The 10,767-nt window shown below is 35.7% G+C and overlaps 1 long non-coding RNA gene across 1 annotated transcript; it reads right to left on the bottom strand.

Moving 5' to 3' along the window:
• Positions 1–3,367: 3,367 nt before the first annotated feature.
• On the bottom strand, positions 3,368–6,337 carry LOC111813152. The gene is made up of 2 exons (XR_002818477.1): positions 6,159–6,337; positions 3,368–4,614 (listed from the first exon to the last, which is right to left on the bottom strand). It is a non-coding gene; the product is annotated as an uncharacterized LOC111813152 (long non-coding RNA).
• Positions 6,338–10,767: the final 4,430 nt, after the last annotated feature.

Genomic DNA, 10,767 nt, shown 5'->3' with positions numbered 1-10,767 from the left:
GACTATGAGTATCACCTTGGAAATGAATTGGTCTCTGTATCTCCATTCTCTCTATAAAACAGAATCCATGATAATACATTCTCTGAAAGGAAGAGGGGAATAATAAAGTTGAATAATTCAGGTAAAACCTTTAGAAAACTACCTGGCATATTATAAGCCAGGATAGTTACTTTTTCATCATTATCATCACCTGTATTATTATTACTCTAAGACAATGACAAGCATTATACATACTTTGAAATTTTACCTCTTAGGAACCAAATTCTCTTCATCTATTACCATACCTCAGCTTTATTTAATAGTACTATAATTGAAAGTGTTTTCTATAAACTGTCTCTTCTTCTATATCTTTATTTTCAACAACTTCAGGTTCAGTCCTGTTTCTCAGCCATGATCTCTGTTTTACTAAATTACATGCTATTTTTTGCCATGGTTTTTGTAGCTCTTAGTAAAATTTGATAAAGGTGGGTGCTGCTTCATGTTCTCCCTTATATACCTCCCTTTCACAGTGTGACTCTTTTTCCTTCAGATCTGCCTCAAAGTTAAATCCTGATGACTCCCAGGCTAAGATACCTGTTACAGTTAGCTCAAGTCAACTTTCCTGGTTTGAGAGATCCCTAGGAACTTAGTGAAGCACAGTTCTGGGTGTGTTCGGGTGAGACACACAGGTGTGACCTTGCATGCTCTATAGGGTGGTGGGCAGCTTCCTCTGAAGGTTTTTTCTCAACTTTTATTCCCAGTTACCATGAACTTCAATTTCTCTGCCACACCAGATGCCTCTGTCTTCAAGCCACATGGATGAGCTCTCCTGAAACCATATACTATTAAATGATTTCTCATCTAAACTTTGGGTGTCAGGTATGACATCCCAGCCAAAGGAAAGTGGATACAGATAACATCCCAATCTATTACCTCTCCATAACACTTATAAGCCTGAAAATTATCTTGATAGTCATTTTTTTCCTCTAAATGACTTCTCTACTTCATTGTAAGCCCCCAAAAGGAAATGTCACCTATCTAAGACATGGTTATATCTCCAACAGCATATCACAGCTACATATTTGTTGAATGAGTTGATCAATAATGGAAGCTATAAATAGATATCTGATGCAAAACAGATGCTAATACATGCTAGCTCTTTATCCTCTTGGCTGATGGCTATTGAAGAAAAATATAACAATGATTTCTTTAGCTAAATCACACTCTGAGTGCTATGCTTAAATATCCAGACAACTGCCAAAAATACCATGGGCCAACATGCTCCCTGAGACTATTAATTCTGATATGCAAATTTTGACAAATTAAGAAAACCTAATAGAATAGGAGAGCATACCGACTACCTTATAGGATCACAAACCCATTGCTCTCTGGCACGGCTCCCCTGCCCTGCTCTCCTGCTACTATGTCCTGTGTGGCTTTATTTCCCACGTCCTTTTATTCTGATGCTTCTGCCTTGGAGCCTATTGACCAGGGAAGGGAATTCCTGAAACCATGAGCTAAGTTAAACCTTTCCTTCTTTATCTGGTGGCTTTTGGGAATTTGGGTCTCAGTGACAGTAAACATAACCAATGCATTCCCCATTCTGAAATGGCATCCTTCGTGCCTCTCTTTTTATTCCAGTCAATAGGGACAAGCTGTCCTTTAGAACCACCCAGTCTTTGACAATCATTTCCAATAAATCTGTAATGGTCAGATCTATCTAATCAGCCAACAATAATGGTGTTTTTCTCCTCCACACTCTGGCCCACAAGACTCTGTTTGGCTCCAAAACTTCATGTCCCAGCAACTGCCTTACAGTCAACACATAGTGCATTCAATCATTTTACATTAAAGAAGTAAAACTCTTTGAATTGGATGAACTGACAATTTGTTTGAATGAAATGATCAACTGAAAAAGATGTGGCCACCACAAAGCCTGCAATATACTTCCATATAAAAGATGATGATTTTCACATCACTTTTACATACATTATTTCATTTAATTTATAGTGGTATGATAAAGTTATAACCACTGAAAGCTATTACCACTAGAAATGACCTAAATTGTCATCTTCTCCAACTTCTTTATTCCTATAATAATAATGGCGATAATGAACCCACATTACTGATTTGAAATTTCTTATCCCTTTGTAGGAAAATTAATATACTTTTAAAATTAACTTTAAAATTGACTTGGACCAGGCAGTGTTCTTCTGTCTCAGTAATATTGCAATCTATGTCAATCATTCTAGATACATAATATTCTTTCCTATTTGGGGGTGGATTTCGAAATTATATTCTCAGAATATTGTTTAAATTAAACAGGGAGAGAAAATGTAAATTAGAAAATTTTAAATATGAAGATGCAGTAACATTGGCAGTTGTCATCCATGTATTATCTTCTATTTGAAGACACAAAAACGCACAGAGCTTATGCCATATTCTGCAAACTGATACAAAGCTTGACATGTGCTAAAATGTCACATCCACCCCTGTCACTTTCTAGTACCTTCCTTGGAAGTATATCCAGTTCGTTTTTTCTATCAGTTTTCTTTCCAGATTCTATTTTAGAAGTTTCATGAGGGATTCAGGACCAAGAAGAGTCAACTAATTTTCTCTGTGGTAACTTGTTACGTGACTTTATGGAAACTGTCCAGAAGAACAGCAATCGTGAGACACACAAGAGAAGTCTACCGAGTGCTTTTCTATAAAAGAGGAAATTTTAGCTTCAGCTAGTAACTGGAACCAGGATAACCCCTAAGTCACCAGTGATATTAAAATACTATTATAAATTAGCATCACGAGACTAACTGCCACATTCTTACTGTGAATCTTTATATGCCAAACAGACCCTTCTCAGAAATACCTTAAAGAGACAAGAAGGCCAGAGAGTCAAGGGGCAGCACGGTAACTGATATATTTTATATTTCAAGCATGTTCAAGGAAACTGTTATGTATTAAATCATAGATGTGAAAATGATGAGGAGGCACACCTGCTTCACTTGACTGTTTATACCCAGTATCAAGTAGTTGACTCTACAATTTTAAGAACTTTAAGCTTGGCAAGTGCAAGGTCCTATTTCGATCCTGGTACAAAAAAAAAAAAAATATATATATATATATATATATATATATATATAGCCTTTAAAAAAATTACCTGATTAATTTCACTAGAAATAGGTACATCTTAATACCACTCAAAAGAGCAGCAAGCTTGCCTGTTTAGTCTCCGCTCAATGGTTCTCCTCAAAACGCCCTAAGTACCACATGCACATAACGAGGCCACACTTGGCTCCGTTACTCTTTAGTCATGATATCTGTATCCTGATTGTCACGTAATAGAAATTCAATTCCTGCTACCGAAAACAAAGGGTAATAAACAATAGAGTAACACTTCTAGCACTTTTTATTCAGTATTTTCTGTATATGATCACGTAAGGGCGTTTGTTTCAATTAAAAATTGTGAGCCCTGCACCTTTTTGCATTAAGGAGAATCACATAAGACTAATTTTGGGAGTGAAAGGAGACCAAATCTCATCCAATAAGGAGGAATAAATTATTGTTTCTTTAAATTTTAAAAACTTTAAGTATGAAAATTAAAACAGAAAGTAAGAATCAAGACAGAATTCAAATTATTCAACAAGGCCCAAAAGAAGCTTAGTTTCTAGCTTTGCTGATACCATTCCCAAACAGAATCTGACAGAGCATCTTACAACCTCTTCTGGAAATGTGGCATTTCCCTTTCTTTCACAAGAGGAGTTTCTTTCTCAGCCCGAGAGCTCAATATAATTCACGGTGAAATTAACTCCAAAAGTATCATGCCTGCCTACCTATGAAATGCTTCCAGGTGCTCGTTTCTCAACCTCTTTCTCTCAGGAAGTTGTTCAGGTCTTTTTGACAGATTTAGAAACAGAGAACCAATAAATTCGTCTGTAACCTCAAAGACCTCTCTGTCAGTCGCAGACTGACAGATCTTTGTTTTGTTTTGTTTTTCTTTGCTTTGCTTTATCCGGAGGGCACTAATGGCTGCTAATAATTGGGACATAAGGATAATCAAAGTAGAGACACAAACAGCATAGCGTATTAGAGAACCCCATCAGATTGCTCTGAGCGTCATTGTTTCTCATCTCTCACTAACATGCGTGGGTTTACACAATATGTTTCTTTCAAATACAGCTGTCGGAGAGTATCAGCCCAAATTGGTGCTCCTTAGCATTCAGGTGGTCACTTACTCTGTCAGGGGAGCAGGGAAACAGCACACTGAATAAAACTTTCTTGTCGAAAATGTTTCTTCTTTTAACACACACTTACCAAAGAGCTATGCTATTATATGAAACACCTTCTACATTTCGAAGAATCGTTTATCAGATCAAGTTTACAGTGTTTTATTTTTTATCTTTCAGAAAATGAATTTTTTTTGTCCTTCCAGGTATATCCACACTGAAATCTGGAAGTGGAAGGAGCAGAAACAAGAGAAAGACAGATATCTCAACCTCCAGAACACTTCCTTCTGCCGCAAAGATGATCACATTATTCTAAATTCTCTTCCATGTTGTGTAATCCAGGAGAATGAACTCATATCTTATTCTATTGTTATAATTTCATGAAACTCTGGCTTCATTTGGAGTTCATGCCCTGAAAGTTGTAGAGGAAAATAAAAATCTTAGAACAATTTTGAAGATAATACAGAAATAAATCTGGCATAAATTTTTAGTGGAATTGTTTTAAAATTTGCTCAGCAATTTAACCTTATTTGTAATTAAACTCAGGGAAAATATTCTAAAGTAATAATATAGACTTGACATTTTATTATACATTGGCATTGTTTTTCCCCATTTGCATTCAAAGAATGGCAGAAACAACTATGGTAGCTCATCTGTCTCTGCACTTCTGCTATGTCGTTACAGATTTTTAGATTATTAGCTGATTCAGGGATTCATTACTGTAATCAGGAAAAACACTATCTTAACTAAAGAGATTGCTCTTTTCATTAAAGACTATTGTAATAGCTTCAATGATGTGATATTGTATTTCTTTCGTCTTATTCTCAGATTTCTTACTTGAGGCCAAGCTAGAGCAAAACAATTGAGTGAGAAAACTTTATCTTTACATTTCTTGAGTTCCCTTGCAAAGAATCTTTTCAGTATAAGCCATGGCATCCCTGTCTATTATCTCCCAATGTCAAACTCTTTGCCAAACAGCTATGTGCTTATCATATATATATATATATATATGCTTTTTGAGGTTGTACATATTTATTGAAGGCAGAAAGGAATTATGGTCTACAGGGTGAGAGAGGGCCAGAGGAAAGTGTCATGCCTACTCTGAGAATACAGTGAAAGGAATGTTCAGCATAAAAAGTCCAATAGATTGGCCTTCAAATCATACAAATGAGGAATTAGGACATTTATTCTATCAAAAACTCAATATCACAAACAAAGTATCCAAAACAAGTGTCTTTTCTTAAAGAATAGTTTTATTGAGAAACCAATAGCAATGAGACAGTTTCAAAACTGATTACTTGCACAGTTTCAATAATTAATATATTGCCTATTGTTGTCTTAGCGGTTATGTATTGTACAAGATGCAGACATGATATCCTATCCACAAACACTATTAGAATCAATCTCTATCCATTATGAGAATGCAGCTGTATATCTATCCTAACTATTTTGCATATTCTGTGTGCTTATCCTTTTTAGAAGTTACCATGACTGTACAACAAGATTCTATGTCTCTGGCTTCACCTGGAATCAATTCTGATGTCAAAGTTGATATCAAGGAAGCAAGGGCCTATGATGAATCCTACTTACTACAAATTTATACCTATAAAATATGTCTTTATATTGTATAGTAATTAGGAAATAAATCTTGGCTCTTTGGGGACATTTCATTATGAAGCCTATCTAGGAACAAAAATGGTCAAGTTGTTTAGAGGACAAATAAATACTCAGGGTCATATCAGCTTAGATGCTGGCTTGGTGCAGCCCACAAAAATGTTCTGTCCTAAAGTGGATTGAATAAAAAGTGAAATTCTTTATGCTGAAAGTGCAGAAGCACCTGTGGTTTAGGGGCTACATTTTAGAGCTCTGAGCCCACTCCAAGGGAGCCGTGTCTTATCTGAGTCACTATTCTCAAGCAATAAGCAAAAAACTTGCACATAATATGAAGCCCATTACCTCTAAGCAGATTGATCATTTCTTCTGTCTTTCCTGTCTTCAGTGGAAAGAAACATCTCCAAATCCTCTCAGGAAGCTTGACCTCCTGTATCCCACATCAGTTTCATCCAATAGCCCGCATATTCCAAGCTCCAGCAGGAGTGAATCATCTTAGGGTCTGCAGTTCACTTCAGTCCTTTGGGGCTGACTAAGAGGCAAATCAACCTCCATAACTAAGTAAATTTTCCAAAAGCAGAGATGGAAAGAACAGAGAAGGAAAGATCCCAGTCGGGGTAACAACAATAACAGAGGACTGTTTTATCTGGAAAGTCTCTTATTTCTCCCTGAAGCTCTGTTGAAGGTATATAAATTATTCTATTATCTGAACCTACTTCCCCATGTATCTTTGCAACAAAACTTCACAAAGGGAATTAAATTTAACATGTTCCTACCAACTTCTTAAGATTCTAGCACGTCTTAGTTGCCTGGCGACACCCCAAACTCCAGACCTTTTCTGACTTCATTCTCTATGTCACAAACTAATTGTGCATGTCTTGTTCTTTTAAAAACTCTTTTAATATTTTTAGTAAAAGCATCATTAATTAACATGGGTCTTTTCCAAGTTCATGCCATCCCTAGTGTGATCAGAATGTAAACGAAAGGAATAAAGATGCTTACTTTATTCACTTCATTGAACTGCTACACTTCAATTGTTTCCAACACTTTTTTTCCTATTTCCTTACTCTTAGTTACTCTTATTTTTCTATTGCCTTTCTCAACTCAGTTATTGCTGCAAGTAGAGATCAATCATGATTCCATTTTGCTGTTGCTGTTGGTCATTCACCTGCAGCTCTCCCATACCTGTCACAGTTGCCACGGCCACCTCTGGCAATCCAGTAACTTGGGAGCTTTCTTCTGACTAGAACCCACTTGGCTAACTTAGTAAACATGGGTTATTTTTCACCTTAGAATATTAAAGAGTGTGCTACTTTGTGTGCTGCTATTTAACAAATGATCACAAACTTAACCACTTTAAATCATACAAATTTATTATTTCAGATGATTGTGGTTCAAAAGTACAGATGCCTGTCTGTGTCCTCAAGACTGCAATTCGGATGTCATCTAAGGGTCAGTATCATTGGGCACCTGGTACCCTCTCATAGTTGTCAGCAGAATCAATCTCTTTGCATCTCTAGAACTCATGGGGGTTTTCTCTTCAACGACAGTGGAAAATTTCTGACTTTAAGAAGCCTCAGTTCCTTTTGAGTACTTTCATGACTAGGTAAGGCCAAGCCAGGAAAATCTCCCTTGGTGTCACTTACAACACAGTTGACTTAGGACGTAGTAATGGGAGTGGTAACCAGTCATATCCATGGTCATAGCCACCACACAACGGGAGATTATAAAAGGTAGGTAGATGAGAGTATGGAATCTTGCTTAGCACAAAAGTCATCTTTCAATTTCAGTCTTATATTAGGTACTCGGGATTTTTTTAAAGTGAATCTTGTCTTATCTCTACTCTCATAAAGTTTACACTGTTTGAAAAAGACATATATGTGAAGAGATAAGCAGAAGTACTAGGTATGGATTATAATGACTGCAGTGATGGGAAGCAACAGATCATGGGAGACGACATGGGAAGCCAGTTGGGAGAAGAAAAAGAAATGTAAGCTGTATCTTAATGAGGACACTGTGTCTACAAAATCAGAAGCTCTCCGAGATGAGTAAAAGTTGGTCAGGTTAAAAAAATGAAAGAATGATAATAGATGCAGAAATAAAAAGGAAATAAAAGGAATAGTCACATTCATAGACAAGTATGTCAATGTGGAGCACTTCATGAAACTCTGGAAGCTTCTCATTTTTGTTAAACCCTAAGCTCAAAGGCAGGACATGGAAATAATAAAAACAGACAGAAGTATTTCAATGAAAGTATGAAGCACCATTCTATGACCATAAGCCTCCTCTATTGTGAACCAGAAACTGTGTAAAAGCTTTTGGGGAAAATAATTACTATATTAGTAATTAATGGCCATATGTTCAACAGCTTTTGAAAAGAAAAGAGGAAGGTTATATTGATAGATTATGGCAATTAGATTAGATATGAATGGAGAAATTAGATAATATCAGTATTAGAAGGAAGAAGAGGAAGAATCATGACAGGGTGAGAAGGTAAAACTGGTTAATGCATAGCAACTGATTATGCATTAGTGCTAACTCTAAGGGCAGAGTCCAGCATCTGTCTCTCATCTTCTCATCTAGGCTTTTAGTAGTAGAAACTCTAAGAGAAAATTTATGAACCTGGAAATGGGCATGATGTGATTAGCACAGTCTGGGAAAGGTGTTTTTCATGTTTTTATGAAATAGTGAATATAGATTCCAACAGGCAGGGTTTTTTTTGTAAAATATATATATATATGAAGCATGGAGGATAATTCAAAGATCTAGACGTTTAGTCAGTACCATATCACTATGAGGTAGCCCACATTAAAATGTCCAGGAAGAATATATGGAGTGGAAAAATGATGAGCCAATAATTAAATCAAATGAAAGAAAATGTAAGAATAATCTTCAAGGCCATTAGAAAAGCAAGAGTCTACCAACTAGGGAAGTAAGACAGAATAAGGTCAGAGGAGTTCGAGAAGGAACATCAATAATGCCATTTAAGATTAGTGTGGGATATGATAAAGACCAGAAGTTCCTTGTCATTAAATATGGCAATTAATTCATTGAGTTGCTTCATTAAATAAATTTAATAGAGTATTTGAGAGAGAAAATGATTTGAAATTGTCTAAGGTAAAACAAGAGGTGATAGAAGAGACACACATAGAGAGGCTGCTCTTCAGGAAGTCTTCAGGAAGAAGAAAAACAGTATGGATAAAATCCAGATAAGGCACTAATTTTGAGAAATGTCACAATTGAAATGGTTTTAGGTTTATTTGTAGAATCATCAGAAAGATACATTGAAATAGAGGGGTCAAGATAATTCCTCGGGACCAAGCATGAAAGAAAGACTCAGAATCAAGCACATGGTAAGAGGGACTAGTTTGTACAGGCAGAGGAGTAGCCTATACGGAGAGCCAACTGGGGGAATTGTTGAAAGGTTTGCCAATGTTGATGGATGAACTTTTGTTGGGGAAGTGCAGACCACAAAGTTACAGTTTATGTATTTCACTAAAGTAAAGGTAAGATAAGGGTAAAGGATTTATTGAAAAGACTTGATTTAAGTAAGTTTCTGAGAGAAATAGAACAGCCAAAGGCCAAGAAACGTGATGAGGACCCAGGTACGGATCATGTTCAGTGTCTTAGAGTTATGGACAGAACAAATGCACTGGTGAATTATTAAACCCTGAGAGTAGACTAAATATCGGTAAGATTATGAATTTAACTCACTCCCATCAGCATTGGTGTGATTTTTTCCTTAATTATAGTCAGCCAATTGATTCAGAAATGAAATAGACACTGTCTTGGACTTAATTGGGGGCACTGGGGCTGATGGTCATATTGCCATTTTCAAATTTTGCTTTCAAATGAAGATTCATGTCACCACCGGAGAACTGATAGTATTAAATGCACCCATTTTGAATGATTGGAAAAAAATTGTCAAGTTGATTGCCACCTCCCTCCCACAACCTGTTCTATTGCTTCCTTTTCTTAAGTACATCTAAGATTTGTTAACATCTCTCCAACTCCAAAGCTGCAGCACTATTGCAGGAATGGATATTTCTCCAGTGTTGTGATGTGCTGGTCTAATGACTCTTCTCAAATTCAGTCTTCCTTCTCTTACTCTGTAAATGTTTTTAACATTTACAAAGACCAAGACTAAGCAGATAGATAGATAGACAGATAAATAGATACATAGATAGATAGATAGATACATACATACATACATAGACAGATAGATATAGACATAGATATAAAATTTTTATAGAAAATGGGATTAAAATATAGCTACAATTATTTCTACTTTTTAAAATCATATCCATTGTCTTTCACTCTAAATGGTGAGCAATATCCCAAATTTGGTGTCTATTGTTTCCTTGCATGTACTTTTAAAGGAAATGTAACACCATATATTCATTACATGAAATACATAAATGATCTTGTTCACTTTAGAAATAATATAAATGGTATCACATATCATGTATCATGTAAGATTTTATAAAAACTGTACTTTAGTTTGAGATAAAACCCAAGTGCACCAATTACTCAGACATACATTTTTTAAAATATATAAAAATAGATAAATATTGAAAAAGAATGAAGATTCATACCATATTCATGGATTGGGAGTCTCAATATTTTTAAATCCCAATATTCTGCAACTTAAGATACAGACACAAATTAATCTCTTTCTCAATTAAACATTTTGAAAACAATGTAAATTTGTAAGCTATATTTAAAATATGTATTAAAATTCAAATGATACAGAACAGCTAAAGCCATTTTCCAAAGGAAGAAAATGAGAGAATTTTTGATTTTGCACTAGAAGAATTCAATATTGAAAATTTCTCTAGATCCACTAGCGAACATCCTGACAAAGAGCCCCTGGGGTGTGCTGAGATGCAATTGAGACTGGGCATGGTTGTGCATGCCTGTAATCGGAGCACTTGGGAGGCTGAAAACAAGAGAA

The sequence above is a fragment of the Octodon degus genome, unplaced genomic scaffold, assembly GCF_000260255.1.
Source record: "Octodon degus isolate 3935 unplaced genomic scaffold, OctDeg1.0 scaffold00167, whole genome shotgun sequence".
Lineage (NCBI taxonomy): Eukaryota > Metazoa > Chordata > Mammalia > Rodentia > Octodontidae > Octodon > Octodon degus.
Note: the sequence above shows the minus strand (reverse complement) of the source record. Positions and strands in the feature narration are given on the sequence as shown.